The sequence below is a fragment of the Aythya ferina genome (assembly GCF_964211825.1).
Source record: "Aythya ferina genome assembly, chromosome: 20".
Taxonomy (NCBI): Eukaryota; Metazoa; Chordata; class Aves; order Anseriformes; family Anatidae; genus Aythya; species Aythya ferina.
The window spans coordinates 745,001-761,241 of NC_140318.1; the positions used below are offsets into that span (position 1 = coordinate 745,001).

Consider the following 16,241-nt stretch of genomic DNA (forward strand, 5'->3'; position numbering starts at 1 on the left):
CTGTTGCGCTTTTTAAACTTGTTTTTAATTTGTTATTCTCTTTGTGGGTCTTCTTTATTTTTATTCTACTTTACCAAAAGAGCCTGGATTTTATTCCCATCCCAGCCTTATTAGCATTTTGGTCTTTGATCTCTTTTTAAAAGGATTTACACTACATTTTTATTATTCAGTTTTCCGAAGTGCATTTTCATCTAATCTACAGAAATGGCTGAGACAAGAAAACTTTACAGAAGAGAGAACTGTTCCTTGCAAGGCTGTGTGATGGAGACCGGAGAGCTGCTCCGGTGAGGGCCCACGCAGGCATCGCCCGCCTCCCTTGCGGAGCAGGGGGGCTCTGCCGCAGGCTGCGGTGCTGGCACGGCCACACGAGGAGCGGCTTCGGAGCCAGGGCCGCCCGGCATCCTCCATGCATGTCGCACACTGCCTGCCACGTTGCACAACCTTTAGCAGCTCTTTGCTAGGAATCACTTTCTAATGAGCACAACAAAGTGATAACAATTAATGAGGAAGCAAAGCATTTATTTCTGAGCCCTAATTAACATTATCCCAAGCATTCTCTCAATGCTCTTTTGATGTCATAAAGCATGCTGGAACTATAAATGAGCTGTTCTCCCATTAACACTGCCGTGCCCCCATCCCCTCCCTCTGTTACCCAGACATTAACCAAACCACTACATTCACAGGAAGTTAAAGGCCGCATCTTTATTCACAACAAAACAAGATAAACAATCTGCAGGTGGATTTTGCCATAATGTCCCAGCATGGAAAAGGATTAAAACACTGTTAGCACAGCACTCAAACAGGGCACGTGGTGCGGACACGCTCACAGGCTCCTGCGCCAGGTGGTTGGGATTATCCAGCCATAGCAAGCCTGCCTGCAGAAGCATGTCACCACCACTAGAAGTTCACATGGATCCTATTTTTGGATGGAAGAATAATCCTAGCATCTTCTTGCACCAAGCCATCCCAGGGAGGAGGAGAAGCTGCAGGTCTCCTTCCCTGACTCGGAAGTCTGAATGCCACCAGGAGTCAATGCCACAAGGAAATACCCCTTCCTCTCCCACACGTCTGCCTACTTCAGCTCAGGCAGAGCCACTGGAGCTCCTCGTGCTCTGCGGCACGCACGGAACCGCAGCCGCTGCTGGGGCTTCGCGGCCCTCCGGGTGGAGTCTGTTCTACCCCTCCTGCAGTGCTGTCTGATATGCCCTGCAGCCTACCAAATGTGCTCCTGCACTACCTTTGGGATGCGAGCAAGATCCCAGCAGCCTCCTGAATCTTTTGTTTCTGGGCTGTTGGAAATGCTGGCACCAGAGCCACATCAGGCTCTGAGGACAAGCCCTGCAGCCTGGGCGCAGCGCAGGGTGAAGTCTCACATCCAACAGTGAGCCACCCCAGCAGCACACAGGTCGATAGCCTTGCTTTCCTGGGTCTGCAGTGGTGAAACTGTATGCTGCTTTCAGAATTCACTGTGGAGATGCACAATTTCCTGCCTTACATAATTCAAGCCCGTATCTGTTCCAGCACAACTTGCATTTGCCCTGCAAAGAGAAAACCTGCAGATACATGCCAGGCTGTTACACAGAGATCAAGTCACTGCCAAGACCGATTGTGTTCAAATACAGTATCTCCCAAGTATTTATCTGTTTTATGTGACTTATCAGGTGCCAGTGAAACCTCTGTTCTTGATGGGGTAATGCACGCATGAAGGCAAAAAGAAACCCTCTGGCTTATACCACATCCGTTACTAATCCACTGAGATGCATCACATCAATAATAATGCTAGAAAGCAAAGAAGCCTGTCTCAGCAAACCCTTCCTGTGCACATGTCCAAGCTGCTGAGCTCCAGGTACTCTCAGAACAGGGAAAATGAAACTTCAGTGCATAAAGCTTCAGCCCAGGTGGGAACAGGACCTGCACAATGTGGGAGCCTGCGTGCTCAACAGAAGGCACCCTAAGGGAATGGAGAGTAAATTCACCCAGACTCCCGGCTGCTTGTACAAACCAAACCTCTAACGGTGCTTTTACATGAGAGCTGGTGGTTTGACAGTTCCCACTGGTGCACCTTAGCAAGGAGCCATGCTGCAGACAGACGAGTGCCTCTTCCTTGTTTTTTTTTTTTTTATTTTTTTTTTGCTTAAGACTGATAGATTCAGCATTTCAATGTGCTGCTTCCATGGTGGGAGACATGGGGCAATTGGTACCTGCCGCTGCACAGAGCAGGATCAGCCGCAGGACTGGGAGCCTCTGACAGCTGTGTGGTTTCGGGAAGGCGGGGGGCTCAGCACCGTGCTGGCCGGGTGACAACCTGGGGCCACTGGCCCATACCAGCATCTTTGGCCACTGCCTTCCTTTCCCCATCCTGACCTACAGGGAGCCCTGCATGCTGCTGCCACCCCAGAACCTCCCCCTCTGCAGCACAGAGGGGTCCAGCGCTCATTTGTTTATGAAAATGTTTTAATTTTGCAGGGGTTGAGGGAGGAGGAGAAAATTGGTGATAGTGCCAAGGAGAGCTCAGCTGAGCGTGTGAAAGGAGCTGCCCCATGTCACCGGACATCTGAAAAGCAGGGGACGCCCGAGAGCTCCCTGGTGCAAAAAGAGACCCTGCCCGAACTGTTTGTCATTAACTCCCATTTAAAAGAAGAAGGAAGCTGTGCAAACCATTAGGAAGATAATTGGTCTCTCCTCTGTATTTCAATAAAAGCAAGGGACAAAATACCATGTATGTGAAATAACTACTTTAGGATAACAGCACCCGTCACCTTGACAACTCGGTCAGAGGTCTCGGCGTGGCGGTGCCTGCTCAGTGAGGTGTGAGAAATAAAGGACGCCGGGGACAGGGGGAAGATACTTGTCTGACCAGCGGAGATGTGAGGACCACAACAGGCTGTTAGCTACAGGATTTCTAAACAGAAAGCAGCTTTCACAGGAAACGTTAGAAAAATAACCCCTGCAGAGCCAGAGGAGCACTGGCATGAGCAGCCCCGGCGTGCTGCTGCCAGCTCGGCTGTGACGGGCGGCCACGGGCGAGGCGAGCACTGTGCCGGCAGGGAGCCGAGCACTGCACAGCACCGGGTGCCAGCAGCAGGAGCGGGGGCAGCGCTGGCAGGCGGCGTGCCCAGCACCCAGCCCGGACACCTTGTCCCGGTCAGCAGGGCCGGGGGCTGCCGGGTGGTGGGCAGGGCGGCAGCGCAGGGTCTGCACATGGTGGGCACGGTGCAGCAACACACGGCCCCGTGAACCATGCTCCAAAACGCACCAACACGTAAAACAACATAATATTGCAAAGAAAAGGTGACAACGTAACATACTAATACAAACAGACACGAAATCAATGGGAATTTCTATTTAGGTAGGAAATCAATAGGAATTTCAAGGTAGGAAAAAAGGAAATTACTTACCTTTAATTCGAGCTCTCCTCAAGTCTGGTTCTCGATAGATCGGTATCGGGAGCCGGTGTGGCTGACTCGCGGCTGGGGATGCGTGGGGTGATGGCAGCACTGCAGCCACCTGCTGCACTGGGGAGGGGGCTCAACACCCCGACCCCCGCCTGGAGCCCCATGGAGCCCTGCTGGGGGCAGGCAGCCGGTGGCTGGCAGGGACAAAGGTATTTGACACAAAAGTGCTGAGAAGGGAGAGGCCACAGGGACGTGGGCAGCGGGCACTGTGATTTCACAACAGGGGATCTGAGGTTAAGTTTCCAGTACCCTAATCCAGCAGTGGCTACACCTCAGTAGCAGTGTTTGCAAAATGGTCCATTCTCGGGGTAAAGATCCATGCAGGACCACTGGGTATGGCCCTTCAGTCCTTATCCAGCACAATGATCACGCGAATGGACTCAGTGGTCCATGCAGAGCTCTTCTGATTTCAGCGTGCCTTGGCTGAGCTGAGGCTCCACACTCTGGCTCCGTGATGCTCTCAGAAAGATGAAGGCCTCAGCTGGAGACCCTTTGAATTGAAAGATGCTACGGAAGTGAGAGATTATTATTATTTTGTTAAAAGGAGGGCTAGCTGCATCTCAAGCTCTGCCCCTTCAGTGACTGAAAATTAAAAGACTTCTAGAAATAAGTATTAGTATTCAGAGGATCCTCCTCAGAGGATCTCAGAATCACCTCCTGATGTGGCTGAAGGTGGAAACAATTTTAAGCCATTGTTTCCAGATATATTTGCATGCAGCAGCAAAGCCTGACGTACCAGCACTCTGCGTTTCACTCATTCATGAGTGCTAATATGGTCTGCTGCATTTTAATTTAAACATAATAGGAGGGCAGTACTAGCTTTGGTAAAAAGTTGAAGAGATTGCCTTCCCCATTGAATACAGACCAAAATGCAGCTGTATTTCTGGCTGTCGAACAGAAAGCAGCTTGCCCCAGCTCCCTGACTCCGTGACTTTGGCTGCCATAAGTTCCTCAGCGGTATCCAAAGGCGCTCCTCGTCCCACGGGCTGGTGTCAGCCCGGCTGCAGCAGAGTGAGGCCTCCCTTGGCAGCACACCCCTCAGAAGGCAGAGTAGGATAAGGGCAAAATCCATCTGGCCCTGGATATTGTCCCTGGGTTGTTTCCACTTGTCTGCAGTCATGGGCTGCTAGAAACGCACATTAACCCCAGGTATAATGGCGTTGATTAGTATAATCAACATGGGGAGATATTTTCAACAGAATATGAACAAAAGTGAAAAATAACCGTGTACAAAGGATTTTCTTGGCAGTTCTCTTGGTCCTTTTGCCAAAGGTCCATATGATGCTCTCTCCCACCATGAAGGTGTTAGAGACCTCCTGAGGGGATGGTTTCTGGCAGAGTGCTTTAAAAAAAAAGCAGTAGCTGAGTGCACGTTTGCAGTGCAGCTTGGCAGTTGTCCCAGCTTGGACCTCTGTTAGACTGAAAACCAACAACAAATCAGCTCCACTTGCTGAGGACACTAAATTGAGGTGAGCGCTGAATGAGCTAGCAACAGCAACCACAAAAATCCAAAGGATTTTATCATCTTTGTAGCAGAAGGGACATATGGTAAATAAAATTTAATGCTGCCAAATGGGGAGAGATGCACAATGACCTAGGAACCATAAAGCAAAGAGCAGCATGAATGGAAGTGAACTGGTGCAAGGGGGAGGGTTCTGAAGAGAAGGAAACAATTGAAATGATCACAAAAGCATCAAATGCATCCAAGGATGTTTGCCATGGCTGCAAAATAACCACAGCCCTGGCAAAGCCACTTGCATTGCTAGTCCAGTGCCATGTGGAGACCGACTTCTGCAGGCACCTCTTGTTCCTGTTACTTTTTCTCCCTCCCTGCTATGGATCTCAAGGTGCCTTCAGTCCTGGCTCAGCAGCCAGAGCCTCCCCCTCCTCTGGGGCTGCAGCAACCAATCTGCCATGCCATTTCCTCCCCTTCCACAGATCAGAGCTGCCAGACAGAATGCCCTGTGCGAGGGGTAGGATGCTCCCCAGCTCTTGTTGCCTGATTTTTGTCTGGACTTTCCTATCCTTTGCTCTGGTTCCTTACCCTGCCCATGGCTTTATCTCCCTTGCTCTCATGGGGCAGTGGGGTCACATCCTGAGCCTGAACTGCACTGGGGTTCAGAGAAAGGTACAAGGCTTGTGGATTATTTCACCTTTAATGAATAGCACCTCTTCTTTTCCCACCATGGAAACTGCAGCCACCTCTTCACATTTCCTTACAACACCATGCTTGTGCCTAATTAAGCTCTATTAATACTAATGAACAGGCTCACCATAGCCCATCACTTTAGTTCTTAATCTAATGCCATGTTGTGACACTTGTTCAATGATGATTTCAGCCCATGAATCAAATCATTTTGGTTCAGCCCATATGCACAGCTCTCCTTTCTCACGTGGGACCAGAGAGAAATCTAGTTCAGAAAACAGTAAAACTGGTTAAGGAGTTTTAATTATATAAGTCAAGCCACACACCCCATCGTCCCAGTGCACTGTAGCACCTGTGAACAGGGGCTGAGGAAAGGGTCCAGCCTGTCTGCTAAACCTGCATGTGGGCATGCAGCCCACAGGTCTGGGAAGGCATGGTTAATGAAGGAGCCAAGAAGCCTCAACAGTCCCTCCAATTTTTTTCCTTTCCCCCCCCCCCCTTTTTTTTTTTCCTTTTCCTTACACATCCAAGAGATGAACCTAATCCATTTGTTCTGGGAGGAAACGACACTCCTTGCACTCTGAGTGCTGGCTCCTGGGCTGAATATTTTGTTCAAGATTTGTAAGCTTCAATGCCATAGGTTTCCTGAAAACAAAAATATCATCTGTTCCTGATGTGTTCCCATTTTTTGTCACTTAGTTTTGTAGGGTGATACATTATTTAATTCTCTTCATACCTGCAGACAATTTGCAGACAAAGACTTTCTGTTTTCCTCAGGTACTGGTTTCCCCTGTTGTAATGGGCCATAAAGAATTATGTCTGTGCTGGATGCTGGACTATAACCTGTTCCTGTTCTTTCTTAGAGGCTTCTGAATTATTCAGAAGGGAGACTACATGGAACTCTAAAGTCTCAAATAAGAAGCATAAAAGTTAGAAACACTTAGATTTTAAGAAGTACTGGAAGTAAAAAAAAGTATTCCAGCCAGGCTGATTTATGTTTAAAATACATAAATATACTGCCGTACTGATCGATTTGAGTTGTGTTGTCATGCTGGTTGGCAGAAAGAGATGAGATTTTTCAATACGTTAAAGTGTAAATGTTGTTAAAAACACAGTATTAGAAGATTAAGATTCTGACCCTTTACGTTCCAATGATCGTAAAAATAAGACTTCCAGCCCATTAAAGAACAGCTTGCCAAGGCATTACACTGAATCACTCCACCACGAGGATGTTATAACCCTGTTCTAGCTTATTCATAGGCATCTGCTTATGTGGCATCTACATCAAACTGTGAATGCAAATGTAAGTCTGAGGGCTTGGATGTGCTTTAATAAACTCTGCCAGATTCCACCTCGTCACCTCTGAGCTTCAGGAAAGGAAGGCAGTCACACAGCCTGTGGGACATCTGCAGACTCTGCGGAGATGCAGCCATCCCCAGCCACAGCGCGTGGCACAGGCCTCCTTGTCACCATTTCTTCTCTCCTATTTCATTCATCTTAAATTAACCTTGCTGGGTATTGGCTGCAGGGAGCAATCAAATTCTGGACAACTCAACAGAGAAAGCCTCATTGATTAAAGTTAATTAGGCCTTACTTTTTAGATGACCATAAGACAAGTAGCTGCTCTGCTGTGTGTACATAGCTACGTCCCCTTACACAGTCAGCACACACAGCGTGGGGACTGCTGGGTTGCCTTGTGTATCTCAAGTCAGGGGAACACTTATTTCCAGGTAAACGTTTAGATTATTGGCACTCGCACAGTACAGATGAATGCTCTTATCCCCCTGTGCCAGCTCACGTCTCTGTTGGGGCTGCACAACAAACGTCCCTGTGGTCATTTAAAGGATGCCCTGATCTGTCTTGGGAGCACCACAGACCTGGGTTTGGCACAGCCTGGCCCTGCCGAGCAGCTCAGCACCCACACCCCCCCAAAGCAGAGCCCTGGGGCAGACCCCAGAGCTGCCACTGTGACCCATCCAACCCTTCCCACACCGCCTCCGCCACCGCCTGCCTCTGGGACAGCCCCGGGCTGGGCTCGGGAGGTGAGGAGCTTCCAGGACTGCGTGGGCGGCAGGCGTGCTGAGCCAGAAGGGTGATGCCGTGTCCCTGTTCCCCACCCCACGGGACGTGCACCCCTCTGTGCCACGTGCCTGAGCCCTGGCCAACGCAGGCTCCGCACCACGGAACAGCACCAGAAGCCACATGCCAATGAGTTAAGCCCCCGTTTCCTCTGCAGCCGCCCACTCTGCTCCCCATGGAGCCGAAAGCACCCCGACGTGGTGCCGTGCCTCCCTGTCCCAGGGGATAATGCTGTGCCCAGGACCTCACGGTGGCGGGGTCCTCCCCCAGGAGCACCACGCCGAGGAGCCGGGCTGTGCCATGAGCCGGGCCCAGCCGCTAGCTCACCTTGTGCCAAGGAGAGGCAGGGAGAGCAGAGCGCCTGCTGGCTTGTGGCACAGAGCCCCGAGCCTCCCAGCAGCAGCGATTATTTAATCTAATGGGGAGAATCCACGCACTGGAACTTTTCAGAGAGATTTAATGTTTTATGACAGACAGAACTTCGGTAACGGAAAAGCCTGATTCTGTGTGTGGGAAGTTACTCAGTGAGCATGGGTGCCTGGGGAGGCTGACACAGGAGGACCAGAGCCCCTCTCCTGGCTTCAGCAGCCTCCTGGCTGCCTCCCCCAGGGGTCCTTTTGACCCATGGCACCTGCCTGTCCCCTCACTGCTATCCCCGGGACATGGCCCAGCAGTGGCATCGCAGGGCCAGCAGGGCTGGAGGGCTGAATGCCCAGTGCCCTCGCTGCAGCCGCCCAGGGCTCCTACCAGAAACATGCAGATTCTGGCTCTTATTTGAGGCAGGTCTGAAACAGCAGTGAAGGTTATTGAAAACATAACCAAAGCTCCTCCTTATTTCATTAAATACAAATGTGAGTGGGGTCATCAGTTTTTATAGGGGCTCGTAAAGCATCCCTCTTGTTCAAATAGGCTATCAAATTACCCAAGGCTTCTCTCCGTGAGGAGTGCAATAAAACCGGAGTTTCTTCTTTAAGAAACTCATCTCAACATCATAATAAAATAACCTTAAATAATACAGTATGGAACAGTTTTTCAATAACATAATTATAGGCTTCCATTTTTTTCCTGGCAGGTCATTTCTTGGTATCTATTTTGGATGCCATATTGCAGAGGAAGGGGGTAGGGAGGAAAGCACAGGAGGACTCTGAGGCATGTCCTCAGGTCACAGCAGATAACCTTGCCTCTCCTTTGTGCCATGCAGACACGGAGAACACAGGGCGAGCTGATGCCTTGCCCCTCTCCAGAGCTGCAGCCTGCAGAGATGGGACAGCACAAACTGGCACGCTTGGTGATTATCAGGCTTCCTGCAGGCCGCGGGCCACGTTCCTGAGCATCACAAGTCCCTGTGCAGGCCCTCTGAGATCTCAGAATTTTAGGTGGTTTTGTGTCTGAGCAGGATGAAGGAACACCAATTGATAGCACAAACATGGACTAGGCAACAGGGACTAGATGTCATTCAGAGCCTTCACAGCCTGCGCGGATCATCTTCATCCTCACTTCTGAGCAATGCAAGCAGAGACATTCAAATGGTCCCTGCTCTACAGTAAAGAAGGTGCTGTCTTTCAGCTTTTCCTTTCCAGCCCTCCAAGGCATAAATTATGACTGAATTAAGCACTGTGAAAGCATCCTTCTTCCTTCCCAGCCCTCCCCACCTTTGCAGTGCTGCCTTGTGCTGGGGCTTCCTCCAAGTGAAGTGGGGAAACACAGCTGTGGTCCAGACCTGTGAGACTGAGGGGATGGGACTCGCAATGCCAAAAAGGAGCACCCTGCTGGGCTCCCATGCACCTTCCTTCCCCGGACACCCTTCCAAGGGCTCATGGCACACGCGTGGTGCCAGGACGTGCCCAGACACTGCTGCATGTCATCCCCCGGAGAAGCAGCAGGAGAAAGCGGTGCTGTGCCGGGACGGGCATCGCCACCTCCAGCAGGCTGCCGGCAGCTGGCTCCAGCCACCAGCCCCGGCTGCCCCAAGGACACACCGCTGTCCTTCCACCAGCAGAGGGAAGTGCCACTCCTGCAGGACCATGCGCGTTTTGCAGACAGATTAAAACATTTAGCAGTATATCTGTTTTCTGCTTGTTTTTTTTACGTAATTGGTGGCTGACCCCCCTGTGCCATGGTGTGTCATTAGTCCCCAGGAAATGGATTGCTGGGCAGAGAGTGGGTGGGCTGGCCAAAGGGCAATGCACATGTTGTTTATGCTGCAGACCTGTCACGTAAAGGGTTTTTAACCCCGTGCTTATTCACCTAAGCCACCTCTCCTTTACTTGGAGAAATGGCCTGCTTTTTAATGTACAGATGTTCACGGGGTGCTATCGATTCCACTGGGGAATTCTAGCTTAAATTCTGGGAAAGGTATATTATTTTTTCAAGCTTATATCTGAAGATTTATTCACAAATAATGGTTATGAGATGTTTGCAAAAGGCTCTAAATCTGAGCTACTTCAGGGCAACACATACAAAAAATCAAACCAGGATGGTGTAATTTTAAAGCCATCTCCTATAAAAAAAAAAAGTCACATGCATGAGCATACATACACATACAGCATCTCCCACACATTGTACATCCATGTAAAAAAAATCAATCCATATACATCATCTGCACATGTTTGCAGATAATACAAAGTTGTGTTTAAAAAAAGAGAAAGAAAGAAAAGCCTCAAGTGGCAGAGCAGTTAAGGAACTCCTAGGTGTTTTTAATAACATTGATCAGACCAAATGAAAAAAGCCAGAGCACTGGGAGACAGGAGCAGCCAGCAGATGCTGACATTCTATCACAGCAGACACATATTGACTAGCGGTCTGAACAAGTCACTCACTCATCAGCGGCCAGCCTGATTGAGTTGCCTGCAGCCAGTAAATGAGCCTTCCATCCACTGTGGGTCGAAATGAACTGCAATCTTTTCAGACCTCGTTGTTGGCCAAATGAGAGATTTAAAACCCCGGAGGACTCCAAATGAATTTACCAAGGAGCCACAGTGACTAACAAAGCTACAATACATCAGAGCGTGGGGCACTGGGTATTACACTTACTGCTCGGTGATCAGCGCTGGGTATTACACTCACTGCTTGGTGATCAGCCTGCACTGAACAATGCAGAGGTAACCAGATTAACCAATGCGAGGTGTGTAAACCTTTTATGGTTTCTTTAAGGATTTAAAGATTTTGATGAGAAAACACTACAAGTTTCCCAGGGGAAATTTGCTGATATTGATTTAATGTTTGCTTGCATGCTACCTGTCAATTTTCCAAGAGCTTCAGCAACAAAATTCTTATTTGATATTTGACAGATCTCCTGCTAGTTTGCATGAGCAGAGAAGCAGTGTGCAGACAGCAAAAAGGTAAAAGGGTCTGGGTGACACCATTTTCACCCTTTTACCCAAGAACTGATCTCAGGCTAAAGCTAATGCCAGGGCTAACTACAAGCTCTGAACTCTTGAGAGTACAGCTAGGGACAAATCAGACCAGCTGGATTTGTCACTCAAATGAGAAAGCTTCAATCTTGTTTAGGGTTTGGTTTGATTAAATGTCCCACATTCATGCAAATGGATGTGCATGCTAACAGACTGTGTGTGTTCATGACAGAAAAAGAGAGATTTCATTTACTCTTCCTTCTGATTTAGTGCCAAATTACAAAGTTGTGGTTTTTTTTTTTTTTGTTTTGTTTTGTTTTGTTTTTTTTGTTTTTTGTTTTTTGTTTTTTGTTTGTTTGTTTTTTAAGCATTTTGACCATGCTAGAAGCATGTTTGGTGTACTGAAACTAGAAATGTGAGAACATAGGACCTTGAGCTTTATGTTTTCGATCAAAATCATCCAAGTACCTCCAAACAGCCAGTTGTTGGTCTCCACCTGAAATCAGTGCAAAGACAATGGGGGATATGAAACAGCAAGTGAATGCTCCCTCCCATGTTTCCTGTGAGTATGAAGAGGCATTTCTTGGGATTTCTCTGGTCTGAAAGACCAAACATGCCTGGAGGAAGGCAGAGCACTCGTCTGCCAGCACCTGTTTTCTGGAGAGCAGCGCTACTCCCACTGGACAATGATTTTCCCATTGCTAACATTTTCATGATAACAAATTGACCGATAGCTGTGGAGACAAATGCAATGATCCCTTTCACAGCTAATTCCTCCCCCATGCAGGTGGTGACCTCCCGTCTCACTTGCTTGGGAAAAGCACTGTGTGATGATTCTGGCCAAACTCTGCTCCCCATGGTCCCCTGCCAGCCCTGCAGCTGCTCCCATGGCCCAGGTGCTCTTTCCATGGTCAGCACACCCCAGTGCCCCACACCTCTCTTAGGTTACCTCATTCCATCTGAATGCAGTAATATGGTTTGTCATCTTTATTTTTTTATTTTATTATTTTTTTTTTCTGTATTGTCCTAGAGGAATATACTCCAATATGCCTTCAGCAAAAGCCTCTAATCTGGAAGAGTCATTTCTCCTCTGCCTCTCACAGTACCAGAGCAATGCAGTGGTTGCTGGCTGGAAAATTAGCCCAGGGAACTCTCTCCTCTGTCTGTCTCTCACCTCATTAGACTAGTGAGAAAATGTAATTGTAAGTCTCTGAGGCTTTCTCCTCACAGGCTGGTGGGGGGCTGCGTTTCATGAGGGCTAGCAGTGAGCAAGCTCTGCACCCTGGCTGCTAGCTCCTTGCTCTGACCAAGTGTTCCCGCTGGGGAGACGCTTCTCCCTGGAGCGCCCAGTTCCATTGCAGAGGTACGGGTGGGTGGCTCACCATGCACTGCCCTCACCAGGGCCATCATCACTGTGTCACCCCTTGTCCTCAGACAGAGGTCCACATCCCAGTGCAGAAGCTGCAGGTGGATGTGCTGCTTGCAAACCGCACAGCCAGGGCTGGGCCAGTGCCTGCGCAAGGGGGATGCACAGGGCCATGCAAGGCAGGACCATGCCCATCAGGAGCGCGGTGACGGGAGGACAAACCTGGCTGCAGAAGCAGCAGCAGGAGCCACCTCTGGAGGAAGGTTGGCTGTCCCTTAAGGTTAAAAGTTGCCTTCACGGTGAGCCCTGGCTGTTACCGGTGGGGCTCAGCGTAGGGATGTGCATGTTCTGTGGTGCTGGAGCCTCCTCAGGAAACAAAGAGGAGCCTGGGTGCAGGGCTCCCCTGAGAGAAGAACAAAAAGTTGCACATTATTCATTTTGGTCATCACTGGCTCCTCCACCATCAGGCAGTCCTGGTGCTGAGACGTTCCTCAGCACTGACAGGGCAGAGGTTATAGGTAAATCAAAGGATGGCTCTTCAGTACTGCTGTGTTGCTTAAATCTCAGTTTGCAGTACCAGTCCTGACCTCCTGGTTGTTCGGACTGTATCTCCTTTTTCTGGGCTATTCCACTCTAGATTAATATCCCTGCATGCTTTACCAACCCTGTGATTGCTGATTGCAAGCACTGAGCATTTGCTAGGAAGTAAACCCACAAGTCCATACAGTACCTAAAGTCTTTACATGTGAAATCCAAAATAAAGAGTGCTGCTATTTACACCAAACTCCTGACGTGCACATGTATATATGTGTGTATGGCAGGGTTAACAAAGATTAATACATAGAGGCTGTTTTTGGTGTAGAATGGGAAATGCTGAGGCTGAGTCTACCAAGCACTTCAGAAATAACATGTCTGCCTTGTATTTTAAGGCAGGAAGCAACGCCTCAGCTGAAATCACTTAAACAAAAAGATTGCAGTGAGGGGCATAATGCAAGAAAGTAATAAGGTTTAAAACAGGTCAGAGCCCTTTCCCTGCTCCACTGCTCCTGAGTGAGATGCATTATTTAATGGTCTTTGGTCACCGCTGATATACTGTTGATGAAATAGATGATTTTGTTCAAAAGAGCATTAGAGAAGAAATATACAATACTGCATTACATTCCGGCACAGTTCTCTCTCTGGTAAAAGCCGATAGATTGAAGGTTTTTCCTCTTGACAGGAAAGCAAAGCAGTTGAAATGAAAAGTCTTATGAAATGGCAAATACAAATGGTAATAATGCCACCATATTCAAAATTAAATCGTTGTAATTTTAGTTTCTGAGCATGGCAAAGTAATACAATATTCAGCACCAGCTTGGGGAGCAAAACCCTTTGGCAATAACGACACTGCCTCATGAGCTAACCAAACAATCTTTTATAAAAATGTAGAGACTGATGGGTCTCTCCATCAACCATAAGAGCCGCTTGTGCTATGGGTACTCCAGACATGGATTGCATGGGTTGCAGTACAGCGTTTAACCTAGAGATGTCTCTCTTAAAGGAAAAAAATGCTTTAACTGCCCAACTATGTTGAATCAAAGATCAGATCCATGACAGTCTGTGGCCAGACCTCTGTGGTATCAAGACAGAACTCCCCCTCTTTTTTTCACCTGTGCATTTCCAGGCACGGCTGCAAGAGCTTAGTGAGCCACTAGGTGCAAAGTCACACTTCAGAGCATCTTCTGTGGCAAACTGCCACGGCTAATTAGCACTAAGTCACCAACAGTGTTGAACCTGGGCTGGATCTCACCTAGTCCTCTGTTCACTAAGTTTGGTGCACAAGGAGTCTCTGAGTCCTTGTAGCACTGGGCAAGTGTTTGAGGCCATGTTTCCCACTCTTCTTGCCTCTCCAAGCCACTGCAAATAGCTGTTAGTATTGAATCTTTGTATTGCATCTGCACCATGTTTGAATAGCCTGCTGACCTTTCCAAGTAATGCCTCTTTTATAACCTTCATCTTCTGCAGGGGTTAACACCATCCCTGTACTTACAGACCAAGAATTCAATGTATAATGATAACATGGAGCCCAGCTTTCCAGCCATGCAATTATTCTCTCTGCATCCCTGTTTACGCTGTGACTTTCACAGCGGTTAAATGCTGCTATTTTCTTTTGCCAGGCCCTGGGAGAGACTTGAGTTTGCCCTCGACAGGTTCAAGTCTCTTCTGCCAACAGAAAGATATTACAATGCATATAAATAACGTGTCTGTCTTAACAGAGGCTTTTAGTGGGTTTGGCCCTGGACGCTTGTTGGAATCAGTGTAAGGGAAAGGCTGCTGAGGAGGAGAGCCCGGCCCCAGGGGTGTCGCTGCGGGGGTGCGATGCAGGCAGTGGGAGGCTGCATGAAATCCAGGGCAGTTTTATGGCCGCATGGCCCTCACCAGAGGGAGCACGCCTGACATCTGCGTGGTGCAGGGTCCTGTCCCTCAGGAAGGGCAGCAGCAGGCACTCAGGGGAAGCACGGGAAGCTCTCCCGCAGCAGCCTCACGACAGCCTGTCCGCAGGGAGGTGCAGGACCAACCCCATGGCAGAGCTGCAACCTGCACTGGGTGAACGCCAGCACATTGCTACTGCTATGTCCCCAGGTGGCAAGTCAGCAAAATCAGAAGCACCGTGGTCATCAGGCACAGCTCTAGGCCAGGCTCCCGGTGCCACCCAGGTCTGGCACGCAAGATCAGACCCACACTGGCCAGCTCCTCTCGGCGCCGGGCGGGCCAGCAGCGCACGCAGATGTGCCAGCCATCCATTACGCAGTAATGGGGAGAATGCAGCAAAAATGGCAGTGAGGGAAAGGAATACATCACTGGTAATTATCTCTAACCAGAAATCTCCTCCACTGCTCCAAGCCCCATCATTCCAGCCCTATTCTAATAAAGTGACACCTTTTTAATTATGGTAAGGACAAATCTGAAATTCCGGTAAGTAATTAGCATACATAATTTGCCATCTCTGACACAATGTGACTTTATCACAGGCTACCTCAGTGCAAGGCAGAAGTGCAAGGCTGCTGTATATCCTGTTTTAATTTTAGAGAAACCCAAACTGTCCATTTATTTTTATTACAATGTATTTCTCGAGTAGTTGAGTGGACAGCACCGAGAGTGCTCTGAGAGTGCAAATAAACAGCAGCAGCCTTGGAATGTTAAATTTAAGAGTTGTTTTCAAGAACAGGACACTTAATTTAACAATAAACTATGTTTTTATGTACCTCCATGATACCCACTGTTACTGAGAGAACAAGCTAGCTGGGCCCATTTTTAGGTGCACAGGACCAACTGAGCCATTTAGCCTGGTTTATTTTCAATGAAAAGGAAATGCCCATCAAACCGGAAAACACTTTCATGTTGCAATCAAATTATTTATTTGCCCTTCCAAAGGCTGCTTCCACTTTTATTGTCTTTCTCAGTTCTCCCCTGCTATTTGCATGCCTGCTCCAAGGGTGGTGCTTAGTTTTGACAATGGGCAGAATATTAAAACCTGTAAACTGTGGCTATGAGAAGTTTTTCTAAAAGAATTGTAATCTTTTGCAGTACTGAATGCACAGTGTGGTAAGGTTCCTAGTTTCCCTGTGACTCCCAAGGCTAATAATCTTGCAGATAATATATTTTTGAGAAATGTTTACTCTGGGCTAACTCATGAATATTTTAGGTTTGAGCCCTGTTGTCCAGTTGCTATCATTCAGATTAGCCCTATGGTTTTGTTTCTCCTTGATGAGCGGGCAAGTCCTCCTAAACTAAGTGCTTGTTTCTGAGCACAAGCACTGGATATTCCATGTACTCAGACATGCAAAATAAATTCTGCTATC

General features: G+C 48.5%; 1 long non-coding RNA gene across 1 annotated transcript in view; it reads left to right on the top strand.

Annotated features, from left to right (window-relative positions):
• LOC311421867 overlaps positions 1-2,713 on the top strand; it is a 6,407-nt gene extending 3,694 nt beyond the window's left edge. Inside the window, exon 2 of the long non-coding RNA XR_014685085.1 lies at positions 2,467-2,713. This is a non-coding gene — a long non-coding RNA (uncharacterized lncRNA). The remainder of the gene's footprint in view (positions 1-2,466) is intronic.
• The last annotated feature ends 13,528 nt before the right edge of the window (positions 2,714-16,241 follow it).